At 45.5% G+C, this 11463-nt stretch overlaps 1 non-coding gene across 1 annotated transcript; it reads right to left on the bottom strand.

Annotated features, from left to right (window-relative positions):
* Positions 1-10665: 10665 nt before the first annotated feature.
* TRNAL-AAG (transfer RNA leucine (anticodon AAG)) lies at positions 10666-10737 on the bottom strand. The gene has a single exon. It is a non-coding gene; the product is annotated as a tRNA-Leu (tRNA).
* Positions 10738-11463: the final 726 nt, after the last annotated feature.

Raw genomic sequence — 11463 nt, 5'->3', positions numbered from 1 at the left:
GTGCCGCTGAAATGAAACAGTCGCTTAAGGCACACAATTTGACCCGTTATAAAAAGTGAGAACATTTGTACGGCTTGGTTGTGTAGCACTTACGGTGCTCAGCTACTGATCAGGAGTTGGCAGTTGCCCTCTCAAACGCTGCGGATGCTTTTCGCAAGAAGTGAAAGGGTGCCTGTCTACGTCTTGACATTGTGCCTGTCTACGGCACAATGTCAGTGATTGTTAAAGGCCACCGAATGTTCGAAACTTCCGTACCCTGAAGTACGGTGATCCTCATATAATACCGCAGCTTGGAACATTACACAGACGACATCATCATCATTATTTTTTTCTATTACCGAGCACTTTGTTTTGTGTAGTGGTTAATAAATACATTCGAAATTTCGCAGAAAAAAAAAACACCCCACTATCTGCGATGCATATAACCATTCCAGGGAACGGAGTATTGCTGGGTGACTGCTGCTTCGCGAAACAGCGAGCACGCGTTGTGCAACGCGTGCTCTTTTCACTTGGTCAGCCGCTCATCCTGTCTTGAGATAAGTAAAAAAAATAAATAAAGGCAGCTCTGCCGGAACAGTCCAAAGCCTAAAAGAAATGCAGAGCTGGGTAGCGTTTTTGGTTTGTTTTCATTTTTCTCTTTGTTTCCTCCGCGCTTTGTTTCTAGCTCTGTTTCCGAGTTTTCTTTGGGTTTTTAACTCTAGTTCCACTTATTTTAAACTTTTCCTCATTTTGTCTTTCCCTCTCTATTTATCCGTTGCTTCATGGAAATTTTCATACGTGGTTTGTGTTGTGATGCTCTTGTGGCTATATTAATATTATCCACACTTTATATCAATATTAAGGTTCTCAAGGGTCAAGAGCAAGAAGAATTTTGGCGCAAACACGTGCTGAATATGCTGTAGCTGATTTGCCTGCGTTACGCTAAGCGGCAGTGACCTTATACAACCACTGAACCATTAAAGGTCTACACTCTCAATAAAGGAAGCCCCTGACGCACCGGCGCCATTGATACACCTCAAAGACGATTCACCCTTGCGACAGGCGACCAGAAAGCTTTTCCAGCCGACATTTTTTTGCTCTCCTGTGCGTGCCACAACCCGCCATGGTGGTCTAGTGGCGAAAGCATTCAGCTGCTCACGCGCAGGTCGCGGGATCGAAGCCAGGCTTCGGGGGATAATTTGCGATGGACGCTGATGTGAGCGTGGCCCGGGTGCTTATATTTAGGTGCTCGTTAGAAAACCTCGGGGTGTTAAAATTTCTGTAGCCCTCCACTACGGCGTCTCTAATAATAGTATGTGGTAGTTTCGGGACAAGAAATCATAAGAAGTATTACTATTATTACTTTTCATGTCACTAAGAATTCAAGTCTGCCAACTTGTGATTTAATTGTCAGGGCCTCGTATATATGCTGACATCATGTTCCTACACGTGTGATTGAAACGCTTGCGACTGCCGTCCCGCAACTGAGAAATCAAGTAGTGAGTGACTAAGCCGGACCAGTCACAACGCAACGAAAGTGACCATTTGTGACCAGTCACATTGCGACTAAATTGGTCCTACCAACGGTAGCAGTCACAGGTGCAAACAAACCTTCGTTCTGCAGCGTAAAATAGCGGAGTTTCCAGGGTGCTTACCGGTGTTCCAGCCACTCTGAGCGACCCGCTCTCTCCAAACCAATGAAGGCACAGTGAAGAAGCAGGTGCCGATGGCCCAGTAGTAATCTTTGCGCCACCTTCTGTGCACCCGGTTAGACTGCGTGTGTGCTTGAGCAGCTCTAAGGGAACCCCACACGGACAGCAAGCCCATGGCGATGCCAACGTTGCCGGAGGGATCCGGCTTCGGCCCCTGCACGTGTTGCCCACACGATGGGCAAAGTTTAACTCAGACTATGCAAAGTGGCAAAAAAAAGCATGAGCCCCGACCTATTGGTGAAATGCTAATTTTTAAACAACCTTACCTTAGTAGGAAGAAACAAAGACTACTAAGGTCGTTTTTGTGTCGCTACGATGTTTGTAGAATATCACAATCAATCCCATACCTTTTCAAGTCTTGAGTCTTATGCTAAGGCATGAAAGAAAATGGTTTTTAATTAGAAAGTTAACAGTCAACTTAGTTTTCTGGTTAACCTACTGAAACTGCCACAACTTGGTCTTCCCGTGACCGAGAGCCCAGAAGAGGTGCCAGAAAAATCAATACTAAAGGAAAATCTAACACAGAGAGTGGCCGGTGATGCAAATTCCGAATTTCTGCGCTACAAATTTCGAATGCACCACACCGTATGAACTTAACAGAATGCTACTATCGGTGTAGTCATTTGTTATTTTGATCATTTCACCTGATCATTTTGCAGAGATGTAACAAGCTTAAACGTAACACATTTGGAGAGGGGGGTACTGAAAGAAAATGACAATGTGGCACGCCTGTTGAAGCACGTGTAAATGTTTTCCACAGGATTTTTCGGTGCATTGGCGTCTAGCGATAGCGTTCGTTCTGGACATGACAGATGGAAGTACGTTAATAAACATTGCAGGAAAAAACAGATAAAATGGAAAAAAAAGGCATGAGTCTGCCACATGTGAATGTGAAACACATAGAGCCCTAAGAAGGGTCCGGAGCATCGTGTAATGAGGATTTATTCACGCACTAAATGATCCCAATAATCCATTAACCACTTTTGTGCGGTGCTATTTCACTGTTAGTACAGATTCTGAGTAAGCTTGAGTATGGGGCCGATGGACTGTTACCAATCACAAAAAGACTACGTCCCCTGCGCCTACAAACAAAAGGTCCCGAAGAAGAAGACAGAGTTAAGCTTACCGTAGCAACGGATGTCGGCCCAAAACCTTGCATGGCTCTTTCTCGTCGTCGAACAGGGGTCACGTTCGTCAGTCTAAGAGAGCCTGAAGGAGGAGGTGACGCTTTTAGGAAGCAGAAAAAGAGGGATTCTCTGACGATACGCAATGACACAGCGAACTACAGGAAGGTTCGTGCCACGAGGATTCCACTGCGCGTGCACGTGGAGCATGATGGTGGTGATGATGATCCTGGAATGGCTGGAACCTACCTACCAATGAGGGAGCTCCACGAAGAGTCAGACAAATAATATTCACAAAATGTTTTGGAACAACTTGTCATTACTGTTTCAAAAAAAAAAAAAAAAACACCAGGTCTGCGCGGAAAGCGCAACACTGTCACAGTGAACGCACCAAGAGCGGCAATCAGAGCCTTTTCAGAACACTAATTGTGTAACTACTACAAGCACACTTGCTTGATAACCACTAGGGCATTAATAATAATTTTTGCAGGTTGTAGGCCGGCATTTCCTAAGCTATTTTTCGTCATTCTTCTGAGAAGCATGGTATTCGCCGAACACTTACGAGGAATTTTGTGCCAATTGTACGAGCAGTGACTGATGACGATGAGGAATTATGCCTGATATGTGTATGCGCCACAGTTAATAGGGGTACAAGAACAAGCTTTTGTAATGAGTTTTTGCATTAGATGTTCCGCTCGTTACGCTATTCGCTTTGTGTGACGTCTGGTTGTTATTGCGCTGTTTTAAAACGCTTTATAATTTGCATTAACACGATTGATTTCCTGATCTGTAGCCTAGCTAAGGCAAGTTTGTCAGCATGTCACAAGCACTGGTGTAGCTCCATGGTAAAGTACTGGAGTGGCACCCAGCGGGCCCCGGTTGGAGCCCCACTTTGGCATTTGTGATAGGTTTTTTTTTCTAATTTCACGTGATGTAGTTCGGCGGACAACTGCGTGTGACCCGAGTTCTGATCTCAGAACAGCTTTCGCTGTAAAAAAATGCCTTTCAATCTTCTTCATCGCCATCGTCATCTTCCTAGCGGGGATCCGCAAACGTGGGTCAGCAAAGAGATCAGCGATGATCCAATCAATATTATTGGCGTAACCATACGTAATTGGCCCGCTGTGGTGGCGTAGCTTTTATGGAGCTCGGCTGCTGGCACAAAGATCATGTGTTCGATCCCTGCCATAGCAGTCGCATCACGACAGAGGCGAAATGATTGTGGCCTGTATACTGAGCAAAGTCGGTGCGCGTTAAAGATTGCCTTATCGTTCAAGTTTACGGATTGCTTACTACAGTGTGTCATATATTCATATTGTGGCTTCATGACGATAACACAAGATATGAAGAATAATATTATCGTTACTAATATTATGAACAATAATACTAATATTATCATTCATACAAAAATAATATCATCATGGTTGTGTTTGTTGTTATTACTGTTTGATGTGCATGTAAATGAAGAACGTACAGTTTCATCGGATTTGTTTTGATCGATTTTTCAAGTGGACATGGTGCTGGGCGAGCAGTACCTGGCACGAACAAATGATCCACGTGACCTTGACTTCGCAGGCAAGTTACTTTGAGTAATGCAAAATCGACGCATCTGAAGAAGTGTGATAGCTAAGTGCCGTACTCTCAAACACCCGTTTGGTGATCTTGGGAAGGGCCTTTCACTGGGCTGCTACAGACGCTGACATGCACTGCGCCCAAAAAAACTCCATGCGTCTTCCGACCGAAAAAACCTTGGAAGAGAGCCAATTTGATGGCGGAGAACTTTCCCGTAGATGCTTCAGTGGTGAAACTCAGTAATCATACAGCTGAGCAAGAAAATTGTGTGTGGAATATATTTAGTTATGATACTGCACCTTGAAAATAGTTTTTGAAAAATCTCCTAAGCATGTTGGAATCTCGAATAGTTTAGCCATCCTGATCGATTGATTGATATGTGGGGTTTAACGCCCCAAAACCACCATATGATTGTGAGAGATGCTGTAGTGGAGGGCTCCGGAAAGTTCGACCACCTGGGGTTCTTCAACGTGCACTCAAATCTGAGCACACGGCCCTACAACATTTCCGCCTCCATCGGAAATGCAGCCGCCGCAGCCGGGATTTCATCCCGCGAACTGCGGGTCAGCAGCCGAGTACCTTAGCTACAAGACCACCGCGGCGGGGCATTCCGCGGTCTCACGTGACAGCAGTTGGTCAATGCCGCCGCGGCGGTGGCCTCGGACAGGCCGGGGGAGAAAGAAAAGGAAGGAGGCGTGTGGTTAATCACGTACGTGGCTACTTTGCGAAGTTTTAGGGGCTTTAGAAATGCGGCGAGCGCGTGGCAGACGAGGGAGAGAGACGTCATCGCGCACTGCTAGGAGGGCGTGAGCTACTTGGCACGGCTCCAACACACTTAAAAAAAAAAAACGTTAGTATAAAGATAGCAACTGAAATCAAATAGGTAGTAACTGCAGCGGTTACTACCCTTCTTGGACCGTTACTACCATTCTGCTTTCCGTTTACTACCTACGTTAGTAAACTGTTACCAGCTGCAACCGTTACTAACTTTTGTGGCCTGACCACTACCTACGTAAGTAAGCAGTTAGTAACTGGAATGAAGGAGGTAATAACTGCAGCAGTTACTACCTTTCTTGCCCCGTTACTACTTTTTTGCTACCCGGCTATTGGCTATGTAATCCAAAATAGTGTGTGATCCCGATTCTGATAATTTTTGAGAGAAATCGTCTCGACGTATTTTATAAAACGAAAAAAATATGACGCAGAAGATACTCATACGTTCAAGAAAATACATTTCGCTTCAAACTACACAACCGAGATATGTAAACGTGATTCTGATATTGTCGAAACGGAGAGGTAGAAGTTAACGAACCATAAGCAAGTGCTACACGGTTTTTAAGAAAGAATTACATCAAAATCACTAAATTAAAGAAAATTAACAAAACCGGTGGATTAAAATAAGCAGACGGTCACAAATAGCCTCAAAGACAGTCACAATTAATCCACTGTGGCGTGTCTCCAACTATTATCATTGCTTTGGCATGTATATCCCCCAAAACGGTTATTACCTTTTACCGCTGATATATTAGTCGTGTGAAGCATTCAGATGCACTGAGATTGAGTTTGATACCTTGTTTCGGCTACTGTACATAATACTTTTTTGGGCCATTTTATAATGAGTAGATATGACATATAGTTTTACCAAAAAGGCTAATTTAATGTCTTGTGCTACATCCCCAAACACACGTAACCAGGTAGTATAATACAGTGTCATAGGTTCACATTAGTTAAAATTCATCCTGAAACACAAGTGCTTCCTTGTGCCAGAGACACACCTGTAAAGTAGGGGCTAAATATACCTCACCCTTACTTTATACTGCATGCGTGAAAAGTAGTTAACTTCTTCGGTCTATGTGTTCTTTGCGTTCACGGAACACGACGATACATTTTCCGAAGTTGTGTAGTAAGGAGACATTGATTGACCAACATGACAATTGGAAAAATATTATGCCCAAAAAATGAAAAGGACTGTCTCGGTTACTAATTATTCTTGAAACTTGTAAAAGTTACTACCTATAGGCGGGAATGGCTAGGGTCATAACAGTTACTAATTTCTGGCGGTAACAGCAAAGGTAGTAACTGTTACCATTCTCGCGGTTACTAACTTCCCGACTACCAGGGTTGTAACACAAGTGACAAACCGTTACTATCAAAAGTTAGCAAGTACTACTACCTTTTTTCGAAGAATGAACACCTGCGACGAGGGGAGTGGTGCTGACGAAAGGATAGCATTACACAAGCTAGACAAAAAGCTGCTTCGCATCTAAAACGGAAAGAAACCCTGCAAAGCGGTCTCCATATATGCATGTGGCATCCAAGGCACAGTGTCGTGTCGTGATAGCGACCCCTCGTCTTCATATTACGGTTGCGTGCTGGGTGTTGTGTTAATCTAGTGCAGGCTGAAATGCCCCCATCCACAAGTCTGTACTGCTACGATACCACGCAGGCCAAATCTGTTCTGAAACAAAACAAATAAATAGAGAGTCAGTGGTAGCTGCGTGAATTTTTTCTTTCTGGCATCGTATGTACGCCATGCCCACGGTATGTATTCACGGGACGTTGATCAAGCAAACCACCATCGCAGCATATAGCACGTGCGGTGTCGCGCTCCTATACTTGGAGGTGCGGGTTAGATTCCCGACCACCGTGGCGGCACTTCGATTGGGGTGAAATACAAAGAACACCCGTGAACCAAGATATATATGCGCATTGGAGAACGCGAAGAGGTCACAATTAGTACTGATACTCACACTACACTGTGCCTCAAAATGATATCTTGTTTGGCACATGAAAGCCAAGCAATTATTGATGTTGAACAGACACGTTTAGCCGGCCCTGCAGGCAAGCGGAAAAACTGAAACTGTGCATTAGGGGAACTAAACGATGGGTAAAAATCGAAGACATTCGATACTCCTCTTGCAAAGCATAAATTCCGTTGTTACTAAGTCAGGCTAGCCACAGAAAAAGAAGCTTACCACATCGGCTGGCTCCATAAAGCTAACCTTCGAGTAGTCCGCTGTTTTGCTCGTAACAAGTACCCTGTCTTAAGCACAAACCAAGTAGAACAGAGACATCTCAGCATCTTATTTCCAGTGAGAGTATATTTTAGAACAGTTCAGAGGTGCAGGCGAAGGTGCCCCGCAAACATTTTGTAGATAAGGCAGCTTTCCTTTACACGTAACTCAAAGTATACTACCTGCTGTATCATTCACTTCGTGCGATGGCATTAGATGGAGTTTGGTGATTGCGATCGGAGAGTTGGATGTAAGAGAATTTTTTTTAATGCTGAGGTGCTTGACTGAAAGCTCCGTGGGCTAGATAAAAAATGCATACGCCGTATGCTATACTTTTACCCTCGTTAAATTCGACTGCTTGGCCCTGGTTTTCCCTGCTGGCCGCCTTCACTATCGAATAAATATAGCAGACAAGCGCCATTCGGTTTAGAAACCAGCCCAACACAACTAAACAGGAAAGCGAGAGGAGAGCATGCTTTGCTCGCCTGACTACTTGGATGCAATGCCTCCTCCTTTCTTATTGATATGAATAGAAAGAAAAAAAAACGTACAGGTATGCGTTCTGCCTGTTTCTGCGTATTGCTTCATTCTAATTCACAGCAGTACCACGAGCGCCCTTTGGTTTTGTTAGCAGCCACTCTCGTTTGCGGGAGCGGCTGAGAATTGCACGCTTTGACTGCCAGTGCGGGTCGGGGAAACTCCAGCGCTAGTTTCCATAGACGAGCTGGGAGATATACAGCAGCGACCAGCCCAAAACCGTTTCTGACAAACTGGCTGCATAGAAAAAGCAGAAGGAAGGAGGGAGTGCGAAGCTTCCTCTCTCCCTTGTAATATTCTCCTTTCCTCTATGGATATTGAAACTACAATTCACATGCCACTCACTACTTCACTGTGAACCGAAAAACGTTGAACTAAATTCTAGCCACCCTACCCCGGCCGTTCCAGACAGGTGTGTTTTGGAGACGTATTAAACGATTCAGAGTTCGTGGCACTCTACAAAGGGAGAGCATAAAGCCGCCCCGTGGACATGGAACTTGGTGAGGCCGTGCCGCTAATAATTACGCCGTGAACGGGCTCATGACGCCCCAGGAATTAGGGTTTTTGGAAAAAAAATGTTTAACGATTTTGAGTACTTGGTACTCAACTTCGGGAGAGCAGTACGCCGTCCTTGTGGACAAAGGCTGTTGTTTTTGTCCCGTTCGTACGATGAGACGACCGCTTCAGAAGGCGGCGCAACTTTAACTACGCTGCGCCGAAGTCATCATAAAAAACCTCCATGATAAGCAAAGCTGTTATATGTTAATCTCTGCTTCTCAGTACACAATTATTTGCTACAACCTAAACAAAATGAACACTAGAAATTAAACGCTTGTGACTAGACCTAAAGCTTTAACTAAACAAATCATTTTATATACTGCCTTTCTTTGTCCTGCTGAAAACAGACACTCGAGTATGTTGTCACTACATAACCATCTTTCAGGGACACTGACCGATCAGCACTCCTAGCTGCCACGGCTGGAATCTCGCGCGTTTTCAATAGGATGAGGTCATTTTTTCACGATAAAAAATTGTAGAGGCGGACATTGTAAAAGTTCTTAAAGGGACAAGTTTTAGGAGCTGTACTGCACTTTACGTTTGCAGCTATGTTAACTTCGGGGCTTCCTATTCTGTTCCCACGACGAATAAAGTTTAAACAATGGGGCCCTACGGAAACCACTGAAATCAGAGCTTGTTTTTTGGTACAAAATAAAAAGGCCGTATAAAAAACTATATGGAAACATGAAAATTTCTCGGAAGTATAATTAGTGCGTAGACAGCTTTGATTAGAGCCTGCAATCATGTTTATGCGTGACGAAGAATACGTTCCAAAGTGCAGTTTTACAAAACGCATTCGCATCGCGGACTCGGGTCTAGAACCCTATATTTTTATAAGACAAATCCTATAGCCACGCACCATAACGGCGTTATTACCGAGTTTTACGTTTATGCAGCGTCGCCCCTTGACTTTCAGCCCAGACATGATTTATCTGGCAGGCCCCATGTGCCAACAGCTCCGGCCGCAGTCCTGCAGGGCTGAGAGCGTCTCGGAAATCTTCTACTCGACGTCGTCTGCCCCTCACATCACCATGTAAAAACACAGTGTTTTGCTCCGCCGCGGTGGTCTTGTGGCTAAGGTACTCGGCTGCCTGCCCGCCGGTCGCGGGATCGAATCGCGGCTGCGACGGCTGCATTTCTGTTGGAGGCGGAAATGTTGTAGGCCCGTGTGCTCAGATTTGGGTGTACGTTAAAGAACCTCAGGTGGTTGAAATTTCCGGAGCCCTCAACTACGGCGTCTCTCATAATCAAATGGTGCTTTTGAGACGTTAAACCCCACATATCAATTAAATCAAACACACAGTGTTTTGCGCGATGCATTCCTTGGGCAGTGGTGGAAAAATAATCTGGTATCCTGCGTCTTTCGGTCGCACATGATCCTTGCATCCGACGCGCGTGAATGCCGACGAAAGAATGACCCTGTACCAACGAGCTGACAAGCTAACCCTCCGTGGTATGTTTGCTCATGATGACCATAAAGTGCCGAAGTCGGGTTTACTGCTAATGAAAAGGAAAAAAAAAAAACGCCGCCAGCATCTTGCCACGTGGGGAACTCGAGTAAATACGTAGCAGAAAGGAGGGTGGGGGGCGGGGCGTATCCCGTGAATGTGCCGTAAGTGGGTATGTTTTGGGAATACCTAGTAGTTATTCTGTCGTGATTATCTTATTTATTGAATGAAGAAGAAGCGTTGCTCTCAACGAGTGATGAGGCGCTGATGTGCAATCCAGTGCCTACATACGGGGTGGCCAAGGAACGATTGTGCCGCGCGAGCAGTTGGTTTTTACTAGCAGACGCTGCCTGTGTCGCCCTTGTGAGGCGAGAAAAAAAAAGGCGGGAGAGGGGGAGCAAGCAGTTGGCACGAAACGCCAACATGCGCCACGATCCGCGAGACGCGCGCATGCCCAATGGGGATCTGGACATCGCCGCCGGCGCACGACGCATGACATTGTGCGATAAAGAACTGCTCCGCTTTGAAAAGGGAGGCCTCGTCTGGGATTCGAACCCGGGTCCTCTCCAACACAAGCGAGAAACATGCCCCTAGAACTACGAGCCGACCATTTTGATCTAACGTTGCAAGTGTGCACTTCCATATAAAAAAAAACAGACTAATACTAAAATGACCCAAGTATACAGAAGCCGGACTGGCTGCGAAAAAAAAAATAAACGGAGGGCTCGTCCGGGATTTGAACCCGGGACCTCTCGCAACTTAAGCGAAAATCATACCCCTAAACCAACGAGCCGTCAGGCATTCTCTCCGTGGTATTTGTGCTCACTCAAAAGAAGGAAACAGAATAAATACTAAAATGACCATAAAGTGCGGAAGCCGCGAAGACTGACAATAAAAAAAGGAAGAAGGGAGGGTTCGCCCAAGATTATGGTGCTCTCTCACACTAAGCGAGAAACATTCACCTAAACCTAGGAGCAGAATATTGTCACGTGCGTCCTGCGAGAAAGACGAAGGTAACAGTGCATACGCGCATCTGCACGCTTTTATGCAGAAAGCAACAACGAGAAAGACGAGGAACTCTCTGCCACGCGATAAATGAAAAGACCGACCCACCGCTGTTTGCTAAGCTTCTTCAAATACGACCTCTGTTTTCACGTCGCGAAACTGGTGGAGGTGCTGCATGGGGCCTGCTACCTGATGCAGGAAAGCGTTGTTCGGGACCGTACACCCAGTCCCCGCCTCAACATGTTGTTACGACTCCAGTACACCGATTCAGTCGGCACCTACTAGGCCTAAGTCTGGAACACTTGACTGCATCTCCTCTTACCAACATGGCAGGCCCTACAATATCTGCGAATCTTTTTCCTGTCCAGAGAGCCTTCTTATTATCCTTCCTTGCGTCCATGCAGGGCTGCCTCCGAAATTTCAGACCAATATGGCTTGCCCTACAGAAATTTCTCTTGGGGAGCAATACCCCCTGGTGTTCGAGGGTGTTTCCTCAGATGGCTGGGGCTGGAGT

Source organism: Rhipicephalus microplus, chromosome X (genome assembly GCF_043290135.1).
Source record: "Rhipicephalus microplus isolate Deutch F79 chromosome X, USDA_Rmic, whole genome shotgun sequence".
In the NCBI taxonomy this organism is placed as follows: Eukaryota; Metazoa; Arthropoda; class Arachnida; order Ixodida; family Ixodidae; genus Rhipicephalus; species Rhipicephalus microplus.
This window is presented reverse-complemented; position numbering and strand designations above follow the sequence as displayed.